Source organism: Muntiacus reevesi, chromosome 1 (genome assembly GCF_963930625.1).
Source record: "Muntiacus reevesi chromosome 1, mMunRee1.1, whole genome shotgun sequence".
Classification (NCBI taxonomy): Eukaryota; Metazoa; Chordata; class Mammalia; order Artiodactyla; family Cervidae; genus Muntiacus; species Muntiacus reevesi.
This window is the reverse complement of record NC_089249.1, coordinates 161,111,532-161,125,525: the sequence shown is the minus strand read 5'-3', so window position 1 is coordinate 161,125,525 and position 13,994 is coordinate 161,111,532.

The window sequence follows — 13,994 nt, the reverse complement described above, 5'->3', positions numbered from 1 at the left end:
TGCTGCCATCCTGCTCCCTGTTCTGCCTGCCCCCAGCCCTGCCCCAGCCAACCCATCCTCAGCATTGCCACCTGAATGGTCCTGTTAGCAGACGTGACTGTGACACTGTCCTGACAAGACCCGGCCAGGCCTTCAGAGTCAGCCCAAACTCCATGGGCTTCTGAGGCTGCAGGACCCTGCTGTGAAGTAATTTGAAATAGGTATTTTTCACGTGGTCCTCACAGCAATGTGTGGGGTGGGCCCCACTAGGCCATTTTATAGATGAGAACATCAGGCCATTTAACAAGTAACTTGAGCACGCGCCATGGGCTACTCACATCAGGGCACAGATTTCTGCCTAAGTGGTGTTTATCCTCTTAGCAGGAGGAAACATGCATGTGAAAAATAATACATGTATATAGCTTGTTGGAAAGTGATAGGTGTTATGTATGGGGGGGGGGATTAGAATAGGTACATGGGGAAGGTTTGGTTAATAATCACGGTGGTCGGAGGAAGCAGCGTTGAAAAGATGGGATTTGAGGAAAGACAAAGCTGGTGATGGATTGGCCTGAACGTCTTTGAAATGAGCATCCAGGCTGGAGGAGCAGCTGGAGCGGAGGCCCTGGGCAGGAATGTGCCTCATGGGTTGAGACACGTGTGGCCGTGACACCGTAAGCAGGGGATGGGAGAGCGGTGGAAGATGAGGTTGGAGAGGAAATGGGGCAGCTTTGAGGCCAATGGGAGGACTTTGGCAGAGATCCAGGTGTGAGTAGTGGCCAGATACCAGTTCTGTCTTGGAAGCAGAACTAAGAGGATTTGTTTATGGACTGGGTGAGAGAAAGGAGTCAAGGTTGACCCCACAGTTTTGGCCTGAGCAACTGAAAGGATGAAATTGCCGTTTGTTGAGAAGGGGAAGCTGTGCATAGGAGTTGAGTGGTTTGGAGGAATTTGGAAATTTCAGGAGGGTCTGCCTGACTCTCCAGGGCTCTTTCGCCACTGCTCCCTGCCCATAGCTAGAGACAGAATCAGATGCATAGAGGAAAAAAAATATATTTAGAAGGAAATACACCAAGAGCTGTGAGTGTGGGTGGCTTTTTTCTTCATAATTTTCTAAATTTTCTGTGAAGAATATTTTTAAAAGGACAAGCTTTTAAAATGGTATAACCAGTACTTCATTTTATTTCAACATGCTATGCCTCTTGGGGGAATCTTAGTTCCCTGACCAGGGCATCAAACCCATGCCCCTGAAATGAAAGCGCCAAGTCCTAACCACTGGCCTGCCAGGGAAGTCCCAACACTTCATCTTTTAGAACAACAAAAATCTTCCATATGTAAAACATTAAAGTTTCCCCCATTTCCTTGCCCCCCAACTCCCTGGGGGGAATTCCAATTTATTCTATATTCTCCTGGGTTCTTAAAACATGTAAACTTTATTTTTATACAACTGTTGTCCTGTTGTTCATATCTTTCTGCAAATTGCTCTTTTCACATTGGTAGGAACTTCTTTCCATGCTAGTTTTTTTTTTTTTAACAGTTTTTAAACTGCTACATACTCTTCTGTTGTGGATATGCCATACATTTTTTTAATGGTTATTAGTATAGCTTTCTTACTAAAGGAAAAAGTAGATACAGACTTTCCTGGTGCTAGAGTGGATAAGAATCTGCCTGCCAATGCAGGGGTCACAGGTTCGATCCCCAGTCTGGGAAGATTCCACATTGCCACAGAGCAGCTAAGCCCGTGAGTCAACAACTTCTGAGCCCAGGCGCCCTAGAGCCTGTGCTCCACAAGAGAAGCCCGCACAAGGAACCAGAGTAGCCCTCGCTCTCCACAACTAGAGAAAGCCCGCGCAGAGCAGTGAAGACCCAACACAGCCAAAAACGAAAAGTACATGCGTACCTTTTCTTTAATAAAAATAATTTAAATAATTCCAACAGTCTTAAAAAATACAAAACCAAAAAAAAAAAAAATACAAAACCAAAGGTAAGTTTTCCTCCCTCCTCCCCACAACAGTTTCACTTCATAGAGCTTTTGATTTTAGTCGTTTGGGTGTGAGCAGTACATCTCCCACACTAAGTTGCATAGTAATATACCTGGTGAGTCCTCACAATAAAACCTGTGGAATTTGGTCAATTTAGGTGAATTCCCACCTGTTCCTCTTGATTTTGTCATATATTTCTTTTAATTCTTTATGAGCTCTCTCATGACTTTAAACAATATATTTAAACATTTATTTCCTGATTTATCACCCTGCGCAGTATCCTTTCGATTACCCTCTATGGAGAATGAGAAAATTAGCCTACTCTCCTTGATTCTTCCTCCTCCAACTACCATTTTTTATTTTGCATTGTCAAGGTTTATAATATTTTCTGATCTATTAGTATAATTGTCTGGTCCTAAATATAAAAAACCGATAAACCGCATTTTAACTGGATGTTTATGAAAAATCTTTCAAGCATCAATTTCAAATAACTCTCTCTACTTTTTTCTTTATTTCCTTCCCTTCTAGAGCACACTCCACTGCCACAGTTTCTTAATTCAGCATTTTGAGCCTTTTTCTTTACTTTGGTAGAATACCTCTCACAAATTTTTTCTCATAGGATTATAAACTTTCTGATTATTGTATTCCTGAAAATATCTTTTTCTCACATTCACTCTCAGTTTTAACTTTGTCTGGCATAGGCTTCTTTATTGAAAAAACAAAACTGGGGATATCCCTGGCGGTCCACTGGTTAAGACTCTGCACTTCCAGAGCAGGGGAGTGTGAGTTGCGAGTTCAATCCCTAGTCTGGGACCTAAGATCCCGCATGCTTTTCAATGAGACCAAAAAAAAAAAAAAGTTTCCAGAAACTTTTAAAGCTATTGTTTCTAGTACTGTATGAACCAGTTGTTGAAGGAGGAGGGTTGTATGGCACTGTTGAGGCTTTGCTAACAGGTTTCTTTATCAAGTTACCCTGATATTTGCTTGATCACCAATTTGATTTTTTTAATTGTAAATTCTGAACTTAAACCCAGTTCAGGCTTCACTTGGGAAGAATGACCCTTGACTCAGGGATCTTGGGCTTGTGGTTTTCTCAGCCCTGGTTTATCCGTCAGTCTGAGATCATCTACTTACTATCTTTCAGAACGTTTCTTGGAGTATAGCTAATGTGAGTATCTAAATTGGGGTTTTCTCCTAAAATACTTATTTGTTTAGGTCACCTTTCTCCCTGTCCTGATTGGTAATGCCTCCTTTTTATCACATTTGAAGTTATTACAAGTACAGAGTCTACTCTGTACTCTGGGCCTGGAGCTTGTTTCACTTGTCTGTTCATCTAGCCTAAACCAGAACTACTCATTTAACTTGTGCGGCTTTGTTTCATTATCTGACACAGCTAGCTAGTCCCCCATCATTATATTTTTTCTTAAAACTAATTAGTGCAAAAAAATAATAATTAGTGCCAGTCCCTGTTTTTCCTCCACTAGATAAATTATTTTTTTTAAACTCCATCCTCAATTCTGATTGCAGATTTTATTGATAAAATTGACAACAATGTATCTGAAGAATATATGTTAATGTAAAAGAAAGAAAAGCTGATTGGACTCTAAATGAAGCCTAAAATTTAAGATCAAAAGCAAGCTTGCCCATCCAGCCCTGCTGAGAGGGAGGAAACACTATCTGATGTGTCCAGCCATCTCAGCTTCTAGAACGAGGGCTGTAATGCAGGCAGTGCAGGCTCTTAGCATTCCGGGTCCACAGCCCAGCACTTTAGACATGCTCTTTTTCAGTTCTTGGCTCATCTCTCCTTGAATCTTTCACTCCAGCTTTATCTAAATACCATGGTTTCTCAGGCACACCTTGCAAAACCTTTGTAACAATCAAGGGGTTAAATCTAAACCTTTCAAATCAATAAGAACAAAAGTAAACACCCTAATAGAAAAATGGGCATGGACACAAATAGGCAATTTACAAAAGGAGATACACAAATTCCAATAAAATAGGGGGAAATACTCAGCCTCACTGTTAATCAAAGAAGTACAATGGAAGGAACAGTGAGGTACTAGTATGCGACAATCAGTGGACAAAAATATGCTAATATGCTGTGGGGATTTAAGCACCCGGGTGGCGCTGATGGTAAAGAACCCACCTGCAGGACACCTAAGAGACTCTGATTCGAGACTCCCTGGGGCCCGGAAGATCTGGAAGAGGGCATGGCAACCCACTCCAGTATTCTTGCCTGAGACTCCCATGGACAGAGGAGCTTGGTGGGCTGTGGTCCATAGGGTCACAGAGTCAGACATGACTGAAGCAACCTAGCACACACATGCGTATTGCTAGTAGGGATATAATCAGCTTCTCTCTTTTTAGGGGGAATATTTGCCTTGTCTATCAAAGGCTGTAAAATATGCTTTGCCTTTGATTCAGTGATACAATTTTACAGTGTATATGAAGGAAATTTAAATTTTAAAAATCTATAGGCAAAGGTTCATGGCAGCACTGTTTATAATACTGAAAAGTTAGAAACAACCCAAAATACACACACACAAACATAGCCTACAGCCTGGCTCAAGTGAATTTGGAGACCATCAGTATCTGCATCACTTGGGAGCATTTTAGAAAATGAATCTCAGGCCCCACTCTAGACCTACTGAACCAGAATTTGTATTTTGACAGTTTCTTAGGGCATGTGTAAAAGAAAAAAGCACAGGCAAGGATACACACTAAAATGTTAGCAGTGATTTTTCCAGGTGGTGATGCTCTCTGGTTTTATGTTTGTTTTTATTATTGTTGTTGTTTGCAGCAACTCTCCATCCCCACCCCAGTGCACACATACATGTGCACACACACACACGTGCGCACACACATACACACACACACACACTTTTCTGGACTTCAACTGTAAAAAAGGAATCTCCATGCTATTTTTCCCATGCTAGTAGTTGGAGCCAAGAAGAACATAGTCAGGCAAGGTTCTGGAGACTCCAGGACAAATGAGGGTCCTCCACCCACTTGCAGGACAGATTACTGCCCCCTCCCTGGATGGTTCTCCCATTCATTCTCCAAATAGCACATCTCCCTAAGAGCAAGCCTGATCTTGTCAACCCTCCTTAGAACTATTTTGAAAGTGAAAGTGTTACTCACTCAGTCTTGTCCAATTCTTTGCAACCCTATGAACTGTAGCCCACCAGGCTCCTCTGTCCATGGAATTCTCCAGGCAAGAATACTGGGGTGGATAACCATTCCCCTCTCCAGGTGATCTTCCTGACCCAGGGATCGAACCCAGGTCTCCCACACTGCTGGCATTTGTGCCATTAGGAAAGCCCTGTAATCCAAGTTCCCAATGCCCCCTGCATTGGCAGCGCAGAGTCTTAACCACTGGACCAGCAGGAGAGTCCTGAATGTAACCCAACTCCTTAAAGGCTACAAGGTCCGGCTGGATTTGCCCTGTCACTCAGGGCAATGAAGTGTATTTCCCTCTGGTGCCTAGTTCTCTCTCATCTTTTCACACATCGTTCCCTATCTTTGCCTGGAAACTCAGCCCACCACCTCGCTGACTGCCTTCTAGCCCCAGGCCTCCTGAGTCCAGGATGTCATCTCTTCCAGGAAGCCTTCCCAGGAACGCTTAGGGGTCCCAATAGCATAGGCACCTGGTCTATTGCTCCACAGTCGGGTTGTCAGATTCATGAGGGCTGAGGCCGCATCCCCATGGCCTTTGGTCTCTGCATTGAGTGGGGACATTTTGAGGCCCAGGTTCAGTGACATCCCTAAGGTGTCTGCTAGCTCTGTCATTTGGTCCTCTCGGGGCAGTTCTGGCGTAGAACGTGGCGGCTGCCTGGGACTGGCTGTTTTTGGGGGTGTGGCCCAGCCCTTGGGAGAAGTATAAAAGGAGTACACATTTCTTTAAGGCAGAAGATACCCCTACTCTAGGGAGGATGCCCCCCACAAACATGGGTGAAGCCCTTCGGCCTGCCCCAGGGCCTGCCCCTCGATGCTCCCTGTTGTAAGTGCATTTTCTAGTTTCTCTCCCTCTGATGGGCACTTTCTTTATGAGAATGTGTCCATGGTAGACAAATGCAGAGGCTGTGGTGGCAGGTGCCTGGACGCCCTTTCTGGCACACCTGAGTCAGGACAGATCCTCACAGAATCCTCTTTTGGCCCCTATCTTCCCCACCCTCGACCAGACAGCCTCACATCCAGCTGTGCTGTGGGTCTGAACCATATCACTGTGCTGATATTATTCTTGCTTCTTCAGCTATTCACATACTAAGATGGGGGGGGGAGAAATGTAGGCAGCGGTGGAGAAATGAAATGCAAATTGGCATTATAATTATTGTGTGATTCATCTGTTTCCTCCACTGGACTGTGAACGTTTTGGATATAAGGACTCTTGTCTCCCAGCCTAAAGGAGGGAACTCAATAAATGTTTGTTAAAAGTTTAACAGGGTTTCCCAGGTCGCATTAGTGGTAAAGAAACTGACCACCAGTGCAGGAGGCATAAGAGATGTGGGTTCAATCCCTGGGTCGAGAAGATCCTCTGTAGAAGGAAATGGCTACCCATTCCAGTATTCTTGCCTGGAAAATCCCATATACAGAGAAGCCTGGAAGGTTACAGTCTATAGGGTTGCAAAGAATCAGATACCACTGAAATGACTTAGCACACAAAAGGATAACAACAGACTGGTTCAAGATTGGGAAAGGAGTACATCAAGGGTGGATATTGTCACTCTGCTTATTTAACATATGCAGAGTACATCACGCAAAATACCAGGCTGGATGAATCACAAGCTGGAATCAAGTTTGCCAGGAGAAATATCAATAACGTCAGATATGCAGAAGATACCACCATAATGGTAGAAATTGAAGAGAAACTAAAGAGTCTTTTGATGAAGAGGAGAGTGAAAAAGCTGGCTTGAAATTCAACATTTGAAAAACTAAGACCATGGCATCCAGTCACATAACTTCATGGCAAATTGATGGGGCGGGGAATGGAAACAGTGGCAGATTTTATTCTCTTGGGGTCCAAAATCACTGCAGATGGTGACTACAGCCATGAAATTAAAAGACGCCTGTTCCTTGGAAGAAAAGCTATGACAAATCTAGACAGTATTAAAAAGCAGAGACATCACTTTGCTGACAAAGGTCCATCCAATCAAAGCTATGGTCTTCCTAGTAGTCATGTACAGATGTGAGAGTTGGACCATAAAGCAGGCTGAGCACTGAAGAGCTGATGCTTTTGAACTGTGGTGCTGGAGAAGACTGTTGAGAGTTCCTTGGACAGCAAGGAGATCAAACCAATCAATCCTAAAGGAAGTCAACCCTGAATATTCATTGGAAGATCTGATGCTGAGGCTGAAGCTCCAATACTTTGGCCACTTGATGTGAAGAGCCAACTCATTAGAAAAGACCCTGGTGCTGGGAAAGACTGAGGGCAGGAGGAGAAAGAAGTGATAGAGGATGAGATGCTTGGATGGCATCATGGACTCAATGAACATGAGTCTGAGCAAACTCCAAGAGATAGTAAAGGACAGGGTAGCCAGACGTGCTGCAATCCATGGGTTGCAAAGAGTTTGACATGACTGAGCGACTGAACTGAACTGAACTAAAATCTGCCCCCATTACTGCATAACAAACAGAAGGGGGAAAGGTGGAAATAGTAACAGATTTTTTCTTCTTGGGCTCCAAAATCAGTGACTTAAGGGAGATCAACCCTAAACATTCACTGGAAGGACTGATGCTGAAGCTGAAACTCCAGTGTTTTGGTCATCTGATGCGAACAGATGACTCGTTGGAAAAGTCCCTGATGGTGGGAAAGATTGAGGGCAGAAGGAGAAGAGAGTGTCAGAGGATGAGATGGCTGGATGGCATCACCCATGCAATGAACATGAACTTGGGCAAACTTTGGGAGATGGTGAGGGACAGGGAGGCCTGGCTGCAGTCCACGGGGTTGCAAAGAGTCGGACACGACTGGGCGACTGAATGACAACATGGCTGGGCTGCCAGAATACCAACCTTTAGCATCTCTACTCCCAGCTCTTCTGAGGTTCTTCCCTTCCTTTCACCTCTCACACTAAGCACAGACCCTAGTCAGACCCTAGAGGGTCTTCCCACCCTCAACATCCTCATCTAGGGTGGGGTCAGCATCCCCCACACCAAACTACCCTCTCCCTGATGAACCACTTGTCTCCCCGTGCCCCACCCCGATGGAAGGCATGGCTCATATGGAGATATACCAAGGAACAATAGCTCTTAAGGAAAGAAGAAACAGGACTTTCCTCGTGGTCATTGGTTAAGAACCCACCTGCCAGTGCAGGGGACACAGATTTGATCCCTGGTCTTGGAAGATTCCCCATGCCATAGAGCAGCAGAGCCCACGCACCCTAGAGCCTGTGCTCTGCAACAAGAGAAGCCACCGCAACGAGAAGCCTGAGCATCACAGTGAAGAGTCGCCCCCGCTCTCTGCAACGAGAGAAAGCCTATACAGAGCAACAAAAATCCAGTGCAGCCAAAAATAAATAAGTAAAGTTTTAAAAAGAAAGAAAGAAGGATCAACAAGGATCTGGACTGGACTTTGACCTGCAGTGAAGTTTTTGGCCCCAGAAGCAGACTCCTCAATAAGCCCCCACAAAGACCTTGTGTCCCAAGCTTCTTTCCAGGGATGGCCCCTTCTAGCCTTCCCTCGGGCACATTTTCAGGGCAGCCTCTGCAGTTCCTCCCATCTGAGCTCCTACGTGGTCCCAAAGATTTAAATCCAATAAAGACATGGTATACATCTATAATGTGCTATAATAATGCCTGCTAGCATCACTAACCACTTAAATGTGCCAATCACTTTACCTACATTGTTGAGATTTAATTCTTCCAACAGTCTTGTAGATTAGCTCATATCAGTATCTCCTTTTGCAGCTGAAGACTAAGATTCAGAGAGGTCAAGCAACTCACCCTAAGCCACACAGCTATAAGGGAAGCTGAATCTAGATTTGAATCTGGACGTGTGCGCCTCCAGAGCCTGAATGCTTAAGCATTATACAAAGTGCAACCTGTGTGGTTTCATATTGCTGGAGTGTACAAAAGTCCCTTCCTTTAGAGGCTTCACTGTATGTTGGGAAACAGACATTAGTCATAGAGATCTTAAAGCACTTAAGTAATGTAATTACAGACTCTCCTAGATACTCTCCAAGAAAAGTGCCTAAAGCAAGGAGAACAACACAGAACCAGCATGGGAGTCAGAGAGGCTTCTATGAGGAAATGGTCTTTCGTAAACCTGCTGCTGCTGCTGCTGCGAAGTCGCTTCAGTCATGTCCGACTCTGTGCAACCCCATAGACGGCAGCCCACTAGGCTCCTCCGTCCCTGGGATTCTCCAGGGACAGAGTACTGGAGGAGTACTCCAGTACTCTGGGACAGAGTACTCCAGGACAATGGTACTGGAATGGGTTGCCATTGCCCTCTCCGTTAGTAAACCTAATCAGCGTATTAAAGAGCAAAGATCTCACTTTGCTGACAAAAGTCCATTTAGTCAAAGTTATGGTCTTTCCAGTGGCCATGTACAGATGCAAGAGTTGGACCATGAAGAAGGCTGAGCACTGAAGAACTGATGCTTTCGAACTGTGGTGTTGAATGAGAGTCCCTTGGACTGCAAGGAGATCAAATCAGTCAATCATAAAGGAAATCAACATTGAAAATTCATTGCAGGGACTGATGCTGAAACTGAAGGTCCAGTACTTTGACCATCTGATGGGAAGAGCTGATTCAGTGGAAAAGACCCTGATGCTGGGAAAGATTGAAGGCAAAAGGAGAAGAGGGTTGCAGAGGATGAGATGGTTGGATAGCATCACCTATTCAATGGACATGAACTTAGGCAAACTCTGAGAGATTGTGAGGGACAAGGAGGCCTGGCATGCTGTAGTTCATGAAGTTGCAAAGAGTTAGACAAGACTTAGAGACTGAACAAGAACAACAGATGTCCTGAGGCAGCAGGGAGTACAGCTCCTTTAAAAAGTGTTTTAGAAAAACAGAACAAAGGCCTGTATGGCTGGAGCCCAGACAGCAAGGGACAGCGGGGCAGGATGGGGTGGAGAGTGGCCTGTTGCCAAATCACTCAGGGCCTGGTAGGTCATGGCAAGGGGCTTGGAGTTCATGGTGAAGGCACAGGGAGCTTTTAAAGGGTTCTCAATACAGAAAAAGAAACACAGAAGTACAGAACAGACTTTTGAACTCCGTGGGAGAAGGTGAGGGTGGGATGTTTCAAAAGAACAGCATGTATATTATCTATGGTGAATCAGATCACTAGCCCAGGTGGGATGCATGAGACGAGTGCTCGGGCCTGGTGCACTGGGAGGACCCAGAGGAGTCGGGTGGAGAGGGAGGTGGGAGGGGGGATCAGGATGGGGAATACGTGTAACTCAATGGCTGATTCGTATCAATGTATGACAAAACCCACTGAAATGTTGTGAAGTAATTGGCCTCCAACTAATAAAATAAAATTAAAAAAAAAAATAAATAAATAAAGGGTTCTCAATAGAGTTGTGAATTCAGATTTGCTTTTTAGAAAGATCACCCCGGCTGCGGTATGGAAAACAGATTGAAAGGGGCAATGGTTGCAGGGGTCCAGGAGAGATGTGATATGGCTTGAAATGGGACGGTAGTGCCAGGGAGGTAAGAGGAATAGGGTTCAGGACAGAGTTTTGAAAGTAAGGTCAATAGGATTGGATGTGGGCTGCAAGAGGGAAGAATCAACACAGACTCCGTACACCTGGATGGAGACTGGTGCTTTTACTGAAATGCTCAAGAGTGAGGGAGAAAGAGGTTTAGAGAAGAATCAAGAGTTTGCTTTTGCTAAGTTCGAGGTGCCTTCAAATGTTCAAGTAGTGGGAGAGAGTCAGTCTATCTTTGTATCACCAGAGACAGCACAAAAAAGTGTTAGTCACTCAGTTATGTCTGATTCTTTGTGACCCCATGGACTGTAGCCCATCAGGCTCTTCCATCCATGGAATTTTCTAGGTAAGAATATTGGAGTGGGTTGCCATTTCCTTCTCTGAGCACAAAATAGGTCCTATTTAAAATGTCTTTAAAAATAAATAAATAAAATGTCTTTAAATAAAAGAATGCACTGGAATTCCCTGGTAGTCCAGTGGTTAGGACTCCACTTTCACTTGCCGAGGGCCCGGGGTTGAATCCCTGGCTGGGGAACTGAGACCCCACAGGCTGCTCAGCCAAAAAACAACAGCAAGGAATGTACATGGGGAGAATTTGAGTCAAGTCTTGAAGAATGGAGGGGATTTGGCTTGGAGATGAAGATATTTTGGTGCCTGAGATAAAGATGATACAAAACAAACAAACAAAAAACAAGCCAAGGAGAAGAGCTGGTGGAAGCAAGGGGAAAAGGAGTGAACGTGATGTAGAGGGGGCCCACAGGGCGCCTCCTATTGTGCCTCTCCACGGCTTCTGTGCCTCGCTGGAATGCTGAGCCATCCTCTGCTGGGCGGGAGGATGAATCAGAGCCAGAAAGAAAAATTCTGTTTCTGTTAAATGTAGAGATCCAGGGTGTGTTTGTGGGTATGTGTGTGTCTGCCTCAGAGCATTTTTATATTTTGTAGGCTAGGAGGCACTGGTCTTTCCAACTGACTTTGTCTGCAAGGCTGAATTGAGCCTGAATTCTCTTTCTCTGTACTCAGACTGACCTGGCTGCAGAAGCTTCCCCCCAGTGATCCAAGCTGAATAAGTCAGGATGTGTCAATGTGTTTCTGCTGCTTACAGATCATGGCTTCTTTCCTGGGCAACTAGTTATCAGGCCCTTTGCCCAGAGCTCCTGAGAAAGATGTTTACATTCAGGAGTTTAGTCCATAGGCAAAGATTGGAATGCTACTGACTCAGAGGTGAAAGTCAAAGGCATCATTAACATACAAACGTAGTCCTTCCCGGTCCTTTACTCATTCAGTTCATCATTCACTCTTCTATTCCGCAAATATCCTCAGGCTCAGTGTTTGTTTCAGGCTACTTAACTTCAAGCTGAGCTATTTCAAATCATAAAAGGTGATGCTGTTAAAGTGCTACACTAAATATGCCAGCAAATTTGGAAAACTCAGCAGAGGCCACAGGACTGGAAAAGGTCAATTTTCATTCCAATCCCAAAGAAGAGCAATGACAAAGAATGTTCAGACTGCCACACAATTGCCCTCATCTCACATGCTAGCAAGGTAATGCTCAAAATCCTTCAAGCTAGGCTTCAACTGTACATGAACTGAGAACTTCCAGATGTACAAGCTGGATTAGGAAAGGCAGAGGAAGCAGATCAAGCTGCCAACATCTGCTGGATCACAGAAAAAGCATGGGAATTCCAGAAAAGCATCTACTTCTGCTTCATTGACTATACTAAAGCCTTTGACTTGTGGATCACAACAAACTGTAGAAAATTCTTAAAGAGATAGGAATACCGGACCACTTTACCTGCCTCCTGAGAAATCTGTATACAGGTCAAGAGGCAACAGTTAGAACCAGATATGAAACAATGGACCTGGTTCCAAACTGGGAAAGGAGGATGTCAAGGCTGTATATTGTCACCCTGCTTATTTAACTTATATGCAGAGTACATCATGAGAAAAGCTGGGCTGGATAAAGTACAAGCTGGAATCAAGATTGCCAGGAGAAATATCAATAACCTCAGATATGCAGATGATACCACCCTCATGACAGGAAGCAAAGAGGAACTAAACAGCCTCTTGATGAAAGTGAAAGAGGAGAGTGAAAAAGCTAGATTAAAACTCAGCATCAAAAAACAAAGATCATGGCATATGGTCCCATCACTTCATGGCAAATAGATGGGGAAACAATGGAAACAGTGATAGACTTAATTTTCTTGGGCTCCAAAATCACTGCTGACAGTGACTTAAGCCATGAAATGAAAAGATGCTCCTTGGAAGAAAAGCTATGACAAAACTAGACAGCATATTAAAAAGCAGAGACATCACTTTGCCAATAAAGGTTCGTCTAGTCAAAGCTATGGCTTTTCCAGTAGTCATGTACGGATATGAGAGTTGGACTATAAAGAAAGCTGAGCACCGAAGAATTGATGTTTTTGAACTGTAGTGCTGGAGAAGACTCTTGAGAGTCCCTTGGACTGCAAGGAGATCAAATCAGTAAATCTTAAAGGAAATCAATCCTGAATATTCACTGGAAGGACTGATGCTGAAGCCAATAATTTGGCCACTTGATGTGAAGAGCCGATTCACTGGTAAAGAGCCTGATCCTGAGAAAGACTGAAGGCAGGAGGAGAAGGGGACGACAGAGGATGAGGTGGTTGGATGGCATCACTGACTCGATGGACATGAGTTTGAGAAAGTTCTGGGAGATAGTGAAGGAAAGGGAAGCCTGGTGTGCTGCAGTATATTGGGTTACAAAGAGTCAGACATGACTAAGTGACTGAACAACAACCTCCCTGCCTTCCAGTTTCCTCAGCTATAAAATGGGGATGGTGAGACTTCCCAGTCCTTAAAGTTTCACCTTCCAATGCAAGGTGTGTAGGTTCCACCTGTGGTCAGGGCGCTAAGATCCCAAGTGCCTCAAGGCCAAAAAACTAGAAGGTAAACAACAGAAACAATATTGTAACAAATTCAATAGACTTTTAAAAGAGTCCACATAAAAGGCAGTGGGGGAAGGACAGGGTGGGATCAACTGGGAGAGTAGCATTGAAACATACACATTATCATGTGTAAAATAGATGGCCAGTGGGAATTTTGCTGTACACAGGCTTAAGAATCTGCCTGCAATTCAGGAGACCCAGGTACAATCCCTGAGTTGGGAAGACCTTGAAGAAGGGAACGGTTTACCCACTCAGCATTCTTGCCTGGAGAATTCTATAGACAGAGGAGCCTGGCAGGCACAGTCCATGGGGTCACAAAGAGTCAGATGTGACTGAGTGACTAACACTTTCACAGGGAGCTCAAACCTTGTGATCTGTGACAACCTAGAGGGGTGGGGTGGGAGGGAGGCTCAAGAGGGAGGGGACATGTGTATACCTATGGCTGATTCATGTTGGTGTA